The 15,042-nt window shown below is 45.6% G+C and overlaps 1 protein-coding gene across 7 annotated transcripts in view; it reads right to left on the bottom strand.

The window, feature by feature from the left end:
* The window catches only part of MST1R (macrophage stimulating 1 receptor), a 199,925-nt gene extending 185,861 nt beyond the window's left edge, over nt 1-14,064 (bottom strand). Inside the window, exons 1-3 of one of the 7 annotated variants that reach the window (XM_029599653.1) lie at nt 13,930-13,955; nt 6,276-6,391; nt 450-513 (exon numbers count right to left, since the gene is read on the bottom strand). The gene's annotated coding sequence lies outside the window, so the exon portion shown is untranslated. Of the gene's footprint in view, nt 1-449; nt 514-6,275; nt 6,392-12,265; nt 12,505-13,609; nt 13,705-13,929 lie in introns of those variants that run through there. The other 6 variants (XM_029599651.1, XM_029599650.1, XM_029599654.1 and 3 more) reach the window with 6 other exon arrangements.
* Between the last annotated feature and the right edge of the window lie 978 nt (nt 14,065-15,042).

Raw genomic sequence — 15,042 nt, 5'->3', positions numbered from 1 at the left:
GTGCTACCCCCATTGTTTATCTTGTACTGCAAATATACAAGATAAAACTTCAAGTTTCCAAGGACTAGGGCGCTCACGTTCAAAATCTGAGTACAGGGAGGTTGAGTGCCTTAGAGAGGCCACACGAGGAATGGTACAGGCGGGACTGAAATGGGGTGAGCCTAGGAGGTCTGTTACCCTGCCGGTTTAATTGTATCTGTGGTGCTCTCTCTCAGCCTCAAAGAGGCATGTGGGAGAAAAAGTCATGGAAACCACCCCCTTCCTCGTCATGCTGCTGATTGTTAGAGCCTGTAGCAAGAAAAGCTATAGTAAATATGAAACTTACAGCCAAGATAATATCCAGCCCGAATAGTAACCCAATACTTGCTAATGGTAGTCTGTGTGCTGGGTTCCTGTAGATAAGGAAGGAGCCTTTTCCAGGCTTCTGGGCAAATTCCAAAATGACTCACCTGTAGACACAGTCCATCCTGTCAGGAAGTGAAGAAAGATTTGGGCTGCTCCCTCAGAAACACCCTACAAATCAAAGACCATATTATCATTGTAGAGAGGCTACAGATGCTAGCAGACAGAGCATTATCCACCACAGCTAAAGAAAGCAGACACATGCATCTCACATATACCCCAGGACCACGGGCACAGAATACAGCGCCAAGGAAACATGTACCAAGCTAATATGTTTTGTGTCTGTAGTATGTCTAATCACTCTATGGGGGTGGGAACAACATAACAGCTGGAAAACATTCGTGTATCTGGACCAATGCAGGAAAGATGGGGTGAAGAGGGGGGGGGGGGGGGGAAGAAGAGATTCTAGAGGAGGAAGAATGCTGAAGAGCTTGGAGGGGGAATGGGGAAATTTTGGCAAGGTGGGGGGGGGGGGGGGGAGAGAGATCAGGAAAACGAGGGAACTGATCTCTCAGCTAAGACTGGAAAGTGTTTCAGGTTGCGAAAATGGCAATGGTGGTTTGATAAGTGACACTTATACAATCAAAACTGAACCAAGGCTACCAAATGACTGATTGTAATGAGTTTAGGTCAGCGATTCCCAGACAGGGTTTGCGAGCAAATCCACATGGCAAAAAAAAAACAAAACACAAAACAAAAAAACGGCATCACAGTCAATGCTATGTGCCTACAGAGCAAGCCTGCACTTTCTGTTCAGCGCACGTGCTGGCTGAGTAGAGACAGTGCATTGCTGGCCCGCTAGTCTAATGCCTGCCGCTAACAGAGAGAGCGGGCACCAGGTCAGTGAAATCGCTGTTTGCCACCTCTGCTTCCCTCCCTGGCATTTCCTGCCAGCTGAAGCAGAGGCCAATCACTGCCACCAGCCAGGCTGTTTTCTCTCTCCCATCCTCCAGTGGTCACAATGCAGCTGCCATTAGCAGCAGCTAAGGAAGAGCAGGACATGGTCCAGGCCCCCCTTTCTCCTCCTCCTGTCAATTCTGATTGTTCGACAGATCGAGAACGCTTTGAATGAGGGACTGGCAGGAAGGGGGAGGCTGAAATAGGGTGAGGAAGAGACAGCGGATGAATCTTGGGGAGGACAACCTGGAAAGGAGGGATGAAAGAAAGAGAGAGGATAAACTTTTTTTGGGGGGGGGATTTCTGTGGAAGATGAGAATGGATGAGTTGTCTGTAGGAGAGCGAGAGAAAAAAATGCAAGCCTAGGGTGTATATGAGAGAGCACCAGGAGAGAGAATGGATAAGTGGTTTAAAATGGGCAAGGTCTTCCTGGGAGCTCTGAAAGGGGGTGAATCATGACGAGGGGTGAGCTAGGGGGTTGAGTCTGGCAGGGGCTGAGCCTGTAATGGTGGGAGAGAGAGAGAGAGAGATGATGAGCCTGGAAGGGGTGAGTTTGGGGAGAGGGCGAGAATGAGGCTTTGAGCTTTGGGGTGTGAATCAGATAGGATAAGTGTGGATAGGGTTGAGCCTGGGATGGTGTAGAACTGTATTTGCTAGGTTTTTTTTTTGTTTTTATTAATACATTTGTGATCTATAAAAAGTATTTGCCCATTTCACTATTTTTAGTTCAGTCTTTACTAGCACCAATTTTGATGCCATTTGATTTAACGTTTTTGTTATTGTAATGCTTTATTCATTGTACCTCACTTTAGCAGTTTTTATGGAAAAGCTGTTGATAAATGTGATTGGTTGTGAGAGTGGATGGGATTGGGGTGAAATAGATGACGGAGGACTGGCTGTGGAGCATATAAAAGGGAGGGGCTTAGTGTAGTGAGACGGGATAATTGCTAGGTGTGTGGGAACATGAACATGCATAATTGAAATGGAGGATTCATGGAGGGAGCGGGAATGAGGAAGTCTCGATAGGAGAAGGGAAGATAGTGAAAAACAAGGCAAAGTGTGTAAAAAAAAAAAATTACAAATAAGTCAAATAGGTAAAAGCATGTTTCCTGGCATAGATGTGTGGGTGTGGTGAAGTGTGTTTAGTATATGTGGGGGGAGGGAAGGGATATAAGGCTGAGTGTAATATGGGGTGTATGTGGTATGAGGATGTTTTTACCACATCATCCATCAACAATTCCAGAGTTTATGCATTGAGTAAAAAAAATAAAATTTTCTCCTGTCTTAAATGTATCACCTAGTAACTTCATTGAATGTCCCCTAGTCTTTGTACTTTTTGGAAAAATAACCCAAAAAACAACCAAATCTGGATTTACTCAATCCACGCCACTCATAATTTTATAAACCTCTATCATATCTCCCCTCAGCAGTCTCTTCTCCACGCTGGAATGCCCTTCCGGAGGAAGAGAAGACTAAAACTGTGAAGGATTTCAAAGGAGCATGGGATAAACACTGTGGATCCCTAAAAGGCTAGAGGGATGGGAATAAATAAAAAAGCTAAACCGGCACAGAGCGGGTTACTACTCTTAAGAGAAACATGGGGGTAACCTGCACGGAGCGGCAGTTACTACCTTAGGAAGTTTGCTGGGCAGAGTAGATGGACCATTTTGGTCTTTTTCTGCAGCTATTACTATGTTACTAACCTATTTAGTCTTTCCTCAGAGGAATTGTTGCATTCCCTTTATCATTTTGGTCTCCCTTCTCTGTGCCTTTTCTGCTATATATCTTTTTTGAGATATGGCGACCAGAAATGCACACAATACTCAAGATGAGGTCACATCATGGAGAGATACAGAGGCATTGACACACTTCGTTTTATTCTCCATTCCTTTCCCGATAATCCCTAGTATTGGACCCCAAATAGATGGTGGAAGCTCCTCCAGATTGCAACAGCGATGAAGAAAGGCAAGCAGAATTGCTAAGTAAGAGGATTCCACAGAAAACAGATGGCAATCCCAGGTCACAGAGCTCTTGCAAACAGCATTTTCTCTCAGTCACCAGATTCCAGAGTTCCAGTGGCAGATCTCCCCTTCCCATCGATCAACCTGTCTCTCTTTTGGCTGCTGCGATGGACTCTCACACAGGGGAGAATAGCAAAATAGACAGGGAAACTTCTCCACCCAGGGAGGTCCACTGATATTGGTACCCAGTCTCCAAGGAGCGAGTACAGCTGAGCACAAAGGGCAAAATTCTGTACCTCTTTCCAGAGAGGTCCATTGCTGGTAGCAATGGCCCCCTTGTTACTGCAACCAGTGCTGTGGCTAACAGAGTAACCACCTTAGGGGACATATGGCAAGTGGTGGCAAGAACCAAGAGTACTTTATTGGACAGTTTCTCAGTTGTGTAGATTTTCCAGTGAAGCTACATCCAAGGTTAAGGATCAAGGAGCTAGGTTGGGAGATCTTCAGAGGAAGGTGGCTAGTATGGGAGATTAGATCTTTCGTTTGTAAGCCTCCAATTTGGCTTTCATCAAAGATACTGTGGCTACACAAGATGAAGCCTACGGAGAAGTTTTGACAAGCTAGGAATCTGAGGCTGTTGACATTTCGTAAGACCAGGCTTCTCTCCCCACAGGAACTGTTGAACATAAACATACATGCGGGAGATGTTGAAGATATCAAGGGAATCCACCCCATGGGCATTCAAACTATATCCCCGACATCCAGAAAGGAAGTCAATGTGGAAAGAGTGATGTTTAACTATAGTTAACACCGAAAAGCCTGGACATATTGGCCTTTAGAGAGGCATCCCAGGATGAGATCCCTACATATGCTACCCTGCGGGGTCTCCTTTAGCTTTGAATAAGGCAAGGACTTAGGTGTTACATTTTAAGAATCAAAATGCTTTTTTTTTATTTATTAGTTTTTAAAAACTATTACAAAGTAAGAATCAACTTTGCAAAATGAAATATTAAAGTTTTGAACATACATTCTAATTACACAACTCACAGATAAGAAGTAAACATATTTGTTCAAAAACTAGACATCATAGAGGCAATTCCAAGAGGACGAAATTTGTAAGTGTTTCTTTTCCTGAGAGTATAACTAGAATTTTTCTGAAGCAACTAGTGTTAGCCAATTTAGGAGAAAAGCTTTCCTCCAACAACCAAAAGTAGAGGATAACGGAGTCATATTTTCCCTAAAATTCCCTTTAGTTCACTACAAAGCAGATGAATGTGTTTTCTTTGATGCTTCCCAGCTGCTTAAATTTTCCTTTCTGACAAAGATATGGTTATTTAATACTTATTTCAAACTTTTTTTGCATGTCATAATGCCAAAAAGGCTCTCAGGGTAATTAAAAAATAGAAAAGATAAACGAAAAATGCAAACTCGTAAGCAATAAGCAGTCTTGAACACGATATGCCCCTGCCTGAAGATTCTGTGTATTGTTGCTTTGAAGATCATTCTGTCCCACCCAATGCAGCACTGCGAAACACGGCCCATGTCAGGGGGACCGACAGTGTTGCTACTTTAGTTGTGAATAAGTTTCACAGATAAGACCACCTAATTATTTTGATATTTATACATTAATAAAATTACTTTATGCGTTGAAGAGAAACTTGAGTGTTTGGACACACCCTTTTCTCTGGGTGAATAAAAATAAAATGAACAAATATTACAAACAAAAAAAAAATTACAACAAAAAAATGTAAACAATTACTAAAGGGTCAGATTATAAAATTTAATGGAAAATCATAGGCACTGCTAAATAGGGAGAGCTTCTTATAAATATTTTTAAATGTAAAAGGAGGAGGTTTATTGCAGTTTGAATTGTCTGCAGGCAAAAATTAAAAAAAAAAAAACTTTAAAAAAAATCCCTTCTATGGGAAGCAATGGGAGGGGGTACAGTGATAGCAGCCCTTCATCCAGCATTTGCATCAGTTTTGAACAGAAATAAATATATTTTGGATTTTTAGATCACCTGTCCAAATAAAGCTCAAGAGAACTTACAGCATTTTTATTATTCAGATACAATAAGTCCCTGCCCCAAACAGCTTACAATCTAAAGTAGATATCCGAGGCAACAGGAGACGAAGCGACTTGCCTAAGGTCACGAGGAGTGTCAGTGGGGCAAGTGGGATTTGAATGCTAGCTTCCCTGTTTCTTAGCCCATTTGCTTGATCCACAGGCCACTCCTTCCCCCAGAGAATAAAAAAAAAGTCTGTATTTGGGTAAATGGGCGATTTGGCATGGGTTTGTAGTCAACGTAGAAGAATTACGGCTTCCCCCTCATGCATGCTCAAAACACTTTTCTGAGGCCATAACAATATTTTCTCCATTAGGTTATCCCCATGCCCTCGAGTAGGTTATCCCCCATGCCCTCTGTTAAGAGTAGCATCTGCCACTCCATGCAGAAGTGCTGCATCTAAAAGTTTACACAGGTTACCTAGTTTCTTCATTTCTATCCTCTACCCACTAGGTATCCTCTGTGTTTGTCTCATACCCATTACCCATTCTTGTCGTCATCGGAAGAGGTGGTGAAGACAAGAATGGTTTAAGGAACTTAGAAGGGTGTGGGATAAACAGAGGATGGAAATGAAAACGTTAACTTTAGATATAAAATGAATGCAAGTACCTGCGCAGAGTGGCAGTTACTACCCTAAGCAACCTGCTGGGCAGAATGGATGGACTATTTTGGTCTTTATCTGCTGTCATTAACTATGTTACTATCTCAGCTCTTACAGCAGCCACTGTTTGTTTGGGGTTTTTTTTTGGGGGGGGGGGGGTTTCGCCCCATTACTTGCCCTCAGGAGCCAAAATAAATTTAAGTTAATCAAGCCCTAATAGTAGAAACAAGTCACTGTATAATAAAATACTGGTTTTATATCTGAAACAAAAAAAAATGTCCCCTTTCTGTGACTCAGCGAGTCAGAATGAGTGTACACACAGCAGCAGTAGCTTGCAGAAGGTGTGTACCTGGAAGTGGGTGGGTGAAGATATCAATCACATTCGGCCAGGTGCATTCAGTCTGGAAAAGTCATGGAGCCAAACCTGTCTGTGCTTTCAGTTCAAGGAGTCCATATGCATCTCATCTGGCAAACACAAGAATCATAGCAGACAGCATAAAGTCTCTCACCCCCCAAGAGTTTACATACATTTTGCTATCCTGGAATTTTCTGCCTGCTCAGGGAAACTAGTCCTTGAGTATCATCCACGCACAGTGAGTTATTTCCATAATACCCTGTATGTTAAGAACATAAAATATGCCATAATAGGTCAAACCAAGCATCCATAGAGCCCAGTATCCTGTTTCCAACAGTGGCGAATCTTAATCACAAGCACTTCGCAAGTACATAAACATTAAATAAATCCCATGCTACTAATGCCAGTAACAAGCAGCGACTATACCTTATTGATTAATAGCAGTTTATGGACTTCTCCTTCAGGAATGTATCCAATCCCTTTTTAAATCCAGCCACACTAGCTGCCTTAACCACATCCCTTGGCAATGAATTCCAGAGCTTAATTGTGCATTGAGTGAAAAAGAATCATCTTCAATTTGTTTTAAATGTGCTACTTGCTAACTTCATGAAGTGCCCCCTAATCCTTGTATTATCCAAAAGGGTAAATAACCATTTCACATTTACTTGTTCAAGTCCTTTCATGATGTTGTAGACCTCTATCATATCCCCCTCAGCTGTCTCTTCTCCAAGCTGAATAGCTCTAACCTCTTTAGCCTTTCCTCACAAGGGAGCCATTCCATACCCTTTATCATTTTGATCGCCCTTCTCTGTTCTTTCTCCAATGCAACAATGTTTTTGAGATGCAGTGACTAGAATTGCACCAGCATTCAAAGTGCAGTCTAACCATTGAGCGTTGCAGAAACATTAAGACATTCTACGTTTTATTCACCATTCCCTTCCTAATAATTTTAACATTGTTTGTTTTTTTGACTGCTATATCACACTGAGCCAACAATTTCAATGTATTACCACTAAGACGCCCAGATCTCTTTCCTGGGTGGTAATTCCTAAAATGGACCTAGCATTGTGTAACTACAGCATGGGTTATTTTTTCCTATATGCATCACCTTGCACTTCTCCACATTAAAATGTTATTTATCATATGGATGCCCAATCTTCCAGCCTTGCAAGGTCTTCCTGCAAATCACCACAATAAACTTGTGATTTAACTACTCTAACTAATTTTGTGTCATCTGCAAATATGATCACCTCACTCTTTCCAGATCATTTATAAATATATTAAAAAGCACCAGTCCAAGTACAGATCCCGGAGGTACTCCACTATGTACCTTTTTTCTCTGTGAAAACAGACCATGTAATCAACCCTACTCTCTGTTTCCTGTCTTTTAACCATTTTGTAATCCACAAAAGGACATCGCCTCCTATCCCATGACTTTTTAGTATTCTTAGAAGCCTTTCATGAGGGACTTTGTCAAACGCCTTCTGAAAATCCAAATACACCACATCTACCGGTTCACCTTTATCCACATGCTTATTCACTCCTTCAAAAAAAAAAATAGCAGATTTGTTAGGCAAGAATTCTACTGGGTAAATCCATGCTGGCAGTGTCCCATTAAATCATGTCTATATGTTCTCTGATTTTGTTTTTTTATAACAATTTCCACATTTTTTTCCTGGCTCTGAAGTCAGGCTCACCAATCTATAATTTCCTGGATCATCTCTGGAGCCCTTTTTATATATCTGGGTTACATTAACCACCTTCCAGTCTTAAGGTACAACAGATTATTTTAATGATAGACCTATTACAAGTAACTTGTAACCTGAAATTTCATCTGAGTTTTTTCAGAACCCTGGGGTGTATACCATCCAGTCCAGGTGATTTGCTAATCTTCAATTTGTCAATCTAGCCTATTATATCTTCCAGGCTCACCGTGATTGGGGTCAGTTCATCTGAATCATCATCCTTGAAAACTGTCTCCGGAACAGCTATATCGCCAACACCCTCATTGGTAAGCACCGAAGCAAAGAATTAATTTAGTCTCTTCACGATGGCCTTATCTTCCTTTAACCCCTCAATCATCTAACAGTCCCACAGACTCCCTCGCAGGCTTCCTACTTCAGATATATTTTAAAAAGTTTGTATATGAGTTTTTGCCTCTATGGCCAACTTCCTTTCACATTCTTTTAGCCTGTCTTATCAATATTTTACATTTAACTTGCCAATGCTTATGCTTTATCCTATTTTCTTCTGATGGCTCATTCTTCCAATTTTTGAATGAAGATCTTTTGGCTAAAATAGCCTCTTTCACCTCACCTTTTAACCATACTGGCAATCATTTGGCCTTCCTCCCACTTTTCTTAATGCGTGGAATACATCTGGTCTGTGCTTCTAGGATGGTATTTTTTAACAGTGTCCATGCCTGTTGTACACTCATAACCTTTGCAGCTACACCTTTCAGGTTTTTTCAATATTTCTCATTTTATCAAACTTTCCCTTTTGAAAGTTTAGTGCTAGAGCCATGGATTTACTTACTCCCTCCTTCCAGTCATTAATTCAAATTTGATCTTGTTATGATCACTATTGCCAAGCAGCCCCACCATTGTTACCTTTCTTACCAAATCCTGCACTCCACTAAATTGGATCTAAAATAGCTTCTTCTCATCAGTTCCTAAACCGACTGCTCCCTAAAGCTCTCATTTACTCCACCCAGGAACTCTCTCTCTCGAGCATGTCCCAATGTTACATTTATCCAGTCAATATTGGGGCAACTGAAATCTCCCATTATTACTGCACTACCAATTTGGTTAGTGTCCAGCTTAGCTGGCATCTCCATCATATCATGCAAGCTCACTGTGAGAGTGAGAGATCATAGGGTTGGTGCACTATGGTCCCCGAGGGCGACTACTATTGGGGCATAAGCTGCAAGGGTACAACTCTTATGGGGCTTCCATTCAAAGCCTAGGCCAGTAATGGGGGGTGGGGGGAGGGAAGCATAATCATTGGGGACATGGGCCAGTCTGATGGCAGAGTACAGTGAAGCATACTGGGTTTGATTCCTGGGTCGTCTGGTATACTCCAGAGTAACGGTCATCGTGAAGCAGGGCTAGGTCTTCCATTACATGGCTTAGGTAGTCGCCTAGACCCAGTGTTTCCCCACCTTTTCAAGTCCAAAAGGACACCTACATTAACAAAAAGTACTGTGTGGCACAGCAAACTTCCAGCTCCAAATTGAAGGCATGGCATTCTATGAGCTCTCTGAGAGAGGCAGACTACAGAAGTTCTCTGAAGCAGCTTTATTCTAAATTTGAAAAATCCTCTCAGCCTTTCATTTGATTTGTTTTGGACATTGTGCGGCAATTATTAACTTTACTATCTGATGACACTTTTGCGAACCATAATCACTCATAATAAGAAACACAGATTTTCAAATCAAAATTAAGGAAGTTTTTCCTGACCAATGATTGAAAACAAAGCATTCCTCCTTCACTATTAGTTTAAACAGATCTTTTTCCTCCTTTTATGGTGAACCACAAGTCTTTTTGTGAGCGACAGTTCAACATATATTTCAATAAAACAGCACCCGTTGACCCATCTTCAAGACTTTACATTTTTTCCATCATTCTCCCCAAATGCTTAATTATCTTAGCTGTCTGTTTTGAGTAGATTGCAAGCCCCTTGGAACAGGGACTGTCTTTTGTGTGTACCTGTACAGCACTGCATACATCTTGTAGTGCTACATGTTTATTAGTTGAAATATTAGTGTTCCAGAGCCTGGTGTAATATTTACAGTGTTTCCTCTTCATAGATATATCGTTACTGTTTGAGTTGTGGGAGTTAGTGCTGCTTTGATATGAAACGTTTGTTATTGGCTCCAAACTTACTTAATATTTTAAATATTTTTTAATCAGAAAATTTGTATTTTATATTCGTTATTGCTCGATTTGTAAACCGTTGTAATAGTACTACTAAAGAAAACCTGTCAAATAAATAAATAAAATAAAAACACACTCACAAAATGCCTGATAAAGAAGGGAATTTATTTCAGTGTTACTAAGGTGACAAAAGAATTTGGCTTTTTTTTGTTTTTTTTTTTGTTTAGTGAGCAGAAAGGGGCAACACCTTAGTTCAGGCCTGCCACTCAGTTTAGAGATCACCTTCAGCCAATGGATTTCTTTTCATTTATAAATGTATTTCTTGATTTATTTATTTTTTTTTGCAATCTATCCAAAAAAAAAAAAGCTCACAGAAGACAGATCCAGATACTGGCATGATTTCTAAAACAGATTTGTATCATGCTTCTATAAAATGTATACAAAGACATTTATTTTAAAATACTTACAAACTGCTGGATTTATTTACAGGCACACTAGCTCTGTGTCAAGGGTAGCAAAGATTCCTGCCCACTTATCTCATCTTGCACTCTCTCTGCCTCTTCTCCCCTCTCCCACCACCTTTGATTGGATTCTCTTGCCTTCCAGCCAGACTTCCAATTCTTCCTGCCCCACCAAATTCAAAGCTGTGGAGGTGCTGTTGTTCCAACTAGGCAGGAACAGAAGCTGAGGATGGGTGCATACAAATCCCGTCTCCCACACAGAAGCCCTGGGAGGAGAGGGGGGACACTTCAGTTCTTGTGCATGCCGGACCACAGGCTGATTCTGTCCCCATGCAAGCTGTCTTGTCAGATTAGCAGCAGCAGCCGCCGCCGTCTCCTCACCAGAGCCACAGGTCTGGAGGTTAGTGGGGTGGCAGGAGGGAAAGAACTGACAGCCCAGCTGGGGAGTTAGGAACCAATCAATTGAATTGGGGGGAGGCACGAGGATGACATTGCAGTACTGAGGGGGGCCAGAGATATGTTGGGGCATGGAGGCGGCTGTGGCACCCTCCCTAGGGTTGGAAGTAGACAACATCCATCATTGTATAGATACAGACACAAAGCATAGTTTAATATTTAAAACCAGGGGAAGGTAATTTTCAAACCTATTTGTCCACATAAAAAAGCTCTCCTGCAAACTGATCTCTTCTCCCCCCCCCAAAAAAAATAATTCCATGCATTTCCACCAGCAACAGATAGCAGAGAGAGGTTGGGTAAGGCAGAGTGTCCACAGAGCCTTCATTTTGAAAGTCCCACACATACTTTAACCACATATATTTGCACTCGATTCAAAGCAGGAGCCCCACTCTGCTGGCCAGCTGACCTTCAAGCCCCATGGCCAGTCTTATCATTGTCCCACGATGTCCAATTATGTGTTTCTACAGGACTAGGAGGTGTAGTGGAGGGGGGTCATTATAACTGAGTTTAATTATTAAAATCTCTTCACATTTGGGGGAAAGAGGGGGGAGAAGGTGGCTTATTGGCCTTAAGGGTAATTAGATGAAAGCTAAAGCAAGGCTGAAGGTGTAAAACCATCTAATACTTACCCTTGCCCCAACCCTGTCATCAAGGGCGACTCTTGGTGATTGGATTTAGAGCACGAGACAGGGATCTGGAAGGAGCCCCGCACTGCTGCTACAATGACCAGAGATATGAGGGGATATGGGGGGGGGTGTCTATTAACAACCCCGAGTAATTGTAAATGAAGACTCCTAGCAGCAAAATCCCAGCATTGATTCTGATTCTGACAACAATTTCCCTGACAAGTTAGAAGAAACTGGATTCAAGATTGACCCAGCCAAATCCTAAACTCAACCCGAGCCTCCTCCAAACCATGAGATCTACTGAAAACGTCCAGCAGGATGCTTGAGAGGGAGACATTGACCCCCCCTGGCATGCCTGAAAAGAAGGAACTGAACCTCGCTGCTAACCTCTGCACGGAGATCGCCTCCGCCCCTCGGTACAATGTGGGAATTAATGGATTAGCAGCTCCTCTTGCCAGACGCACCTTACTATCGGATCAGGCTCCGAGGCAGGCGTGCACGCGCTGCCCTTCACCCCCTCCCCTCCCTAGAAGATGACAACAAAATACAAATAAGTCCAGCCTTACCTGGCGGGCAGAGCCCCCGTCTCCCTCCTTTTCCCACTCCGACACCGACTTCAGCTCTCGTCGCTGAGCTGGCTCGGAGCGCGAAGGAAACAAACCGAGCACCGCCCGCATTGCACAACCCCGACCCGGCCCCGCCTCGGAGCTTCACGGCAGCCTCCGGGGCTGCTGTGTCTTAAAGGGGCACACCCACCATACAGCTCCGCAAAAGTCCCGGGGGCTGCCACAGCATCCAGCACCCTTGAAGGGGCACCCCCACCAAAACAGCCCCCCCCCCCCAAAGTCCCGGGGGCTGCCACAGCATCCAGCACCCTTAAAGGGGCACACCCACCAAAACAGCCCCCCCCCCCCAAAGTCCCGGGGGCTGCCACAGCATCCAGCACCCTTAAAGGGGCACACCCACCAAAACAGCCCCCCCCCCCCCAAAGTCCCGGGGGCTGCCACAGCATCCAGCACCCTTAAAGGGGCACACCCACCAAAACAGCCCCCCCCCCAAAGTCCCGGGGGCTGCCACAGCATCCAGCACCCTTAAAGGGACACACCCACCAAAACAGCCCCCCCCCCCCAAAGTCCCGGGGGCTGCCACAGCATCCAGCACCCTTAAAGGGACACACCCACCAAAACAGCCCCCCCCCCCAAAGTCCCGGGGGCTGCCACAGCATCCAGCACCCTTAAAGGGGCACACCCACCAAAACAGCCCCCCCCCCCAAAGCCCCGGGGGCTGCCACAGCATCCAGCACCCTTAAAGGGGCACCCCCACCAAAACAGCCCCCCCCCCCCAAAGTCCCGGGGGCTGCCACAGCATCCAGCACCCTTAAAAGGGCACCCCCACCAAAACAGCCCCCCCCCCCCCAAAGTCCCGGGGGCTGCCACAGCATCCAGCACCCTTAAAGGGACACACCCACCAAAACAGCCCCCCCCCCCCCAAAGTCCCGGGGGCTGCCACAGCATCCACCACCCTTAAAGGGACACACCCACCAAAACAGCCCCCCCCCCCCAAAGTCCCGGGGGCTGCCACAGCATCCAGCACCCTTAAAGGGACACACCCACCAAAACAGCCCCCCCCCAAAGTCCCGGGGGCTGCCACAGCATCCAGCACCCTTAAAGGGACACACCCACCAAAACAGCCCCCCCCCCAAAGTCCCGGGGGCTGCCACAGCATCCAGCACCCTTAAAGGGACACACCCACCAAAACAGCCCCCCCCCCCCCCCCCCAAAGTCCCGGGGGCTGCCAGCACTTTCCAGGACCGACTGTTCAGGCTGCGCGGGGGAAGCAGATTCACCCGGCAGCCTAGGGGAATTTCCATCGGGAGGGAGCGAGAAGCTGCTCCTGAGCTCTCCCCCTACCTTGCTTCCTGCACCTCCAGTCTCGTCCAGCTCCTGCCCCGCAGGGCTGGCCACCAAAGAGCTTGTTCATCCAGGGGACCGGCTCAGACAGCACCCCCCCCATCATACCCATCCCATCCACACGCAGTGCTGCAGCACACCCCCTCCTGTCTTTCTAATTTCATTTCTAATCCATTTCTTTTTCTACTTAATTCACCTTGTGCCCCCCCCCCCCTTAAAGTCCTGCAGACTCAAGGAGGAAAGGCTGCCTCACAGCGGTCTCTCCCTTTTTTTTCCTGTCATTACTTTCTCTCCTTGCTTAACATTTTGTTATAACATACCTATTTAATTCTTGTGTTTAGGTTGCTTGTTCCTTTTAGATTGACTATTTCCTTTTGAAAATTGTTTGGTTTTCCTCCTCACACCCCCCCGTTTGTTTGGCTGTGAGGATTTCGTTGAGTTTTCTTTCACCTTCCCCTCTCAGTTGCTGCAGACAGGTGGCCCTAATTATTTAATTGGGCCTCATTCGTCTTCGGCCCCCCCCCCAGTCTCTGCAGAAGGCCTGATTTTTTTTTCTACCTTTAGTTTTAAAGTGGTTTTCTTTACTTGCCTTTTCCCACCTAGAGCTGAAGGTTTCTGCCTGACCAGGGGCATCCCTCCACCTCCGGTTTTTTTGGTTTTTTTTAAGGGGGGGGGTCCTAAAAAGCTTGTTTGGTTTTCTCCCTTTTCCTTCCCTATTCACTTGGGCTCTAGTTGCCTTAGTCCTCTTCTTTTTCCCCCCACCCTCTCCAGGACAGAAGGAAGGCTCACTGCCCCTATGAAACAGCCTGCATTACCACATGCTGGCCATGCTGGACCCCCCCCCCCCCCCCCTTCACAGGGGCCTAAGCAGCTCGAGGCGGCGGGGAGAATGAATGGCAAGGCAGTCGTGTTCCTCCGGTCCCTTCCTGGTGGTCCACAAGGCCGTAGAAGAAGGGCTGGCTGTGGAGGGGGACTTCCACCAGGTGGAGCCCATCGTGAGACAGAGTGCCCTGGCAGTTTTCTCAAACGTCCCACCGCAGGTCCTGGCCGCCCTGGTGAAACGTCACCTCTGTGACCTGGGTACTCGCCCGCCCCCATCGCGGTGAGCCCCTGCCAGTCCCCGAGAGAGAGGGAGCTGCGGCATGTCTCCTCCTTCCAGAGGCAGGCTTGGATACGTCTGCCTGAGGACAAGAGAGACCGCAAGTTGACAGAGGGGGTGCGGTGCTTTCGCAGGCTGCGGCACTCCTGCTGGTTGTGCCCCAGCCTCCTCTCCCAGAAGCTACGGGAAAGAGGCAGAGTGCCTCCTCCGGGCCAGTGCTAAGCCCCCCTGGACCCTCCACCCCCATTGGCACTGGGCCCCGCTGAAAAGGGGTCTGAGGCCACGGCTCCCTTGAAGGCCCCGGGAGGTGGGAATGCCGCACGTCCCTGCCCCA

The sequence above is a fragment of the Rhinatrema bivittatum genome, chromosome 4 (assembly GCF_901001135.1).
Source record: "Rhinatrema bivittatum chromosome 4, aRhiBiv1.1, whole genome shotgun sequence".
Taxonomy (NCBI): domain Eukaryota; kingdom Metazoa; phylum Chordata; class Amphibia; order Gymnophiona; family Rhinatrematidae; genus Rhinatrema; species Rhinatrema bivittatum.
The sequence above is the reverse complement of the archived record's forward strand: the minus strand, read 5'-3'. Positions and strand labels throughout refer to the sequence as shown.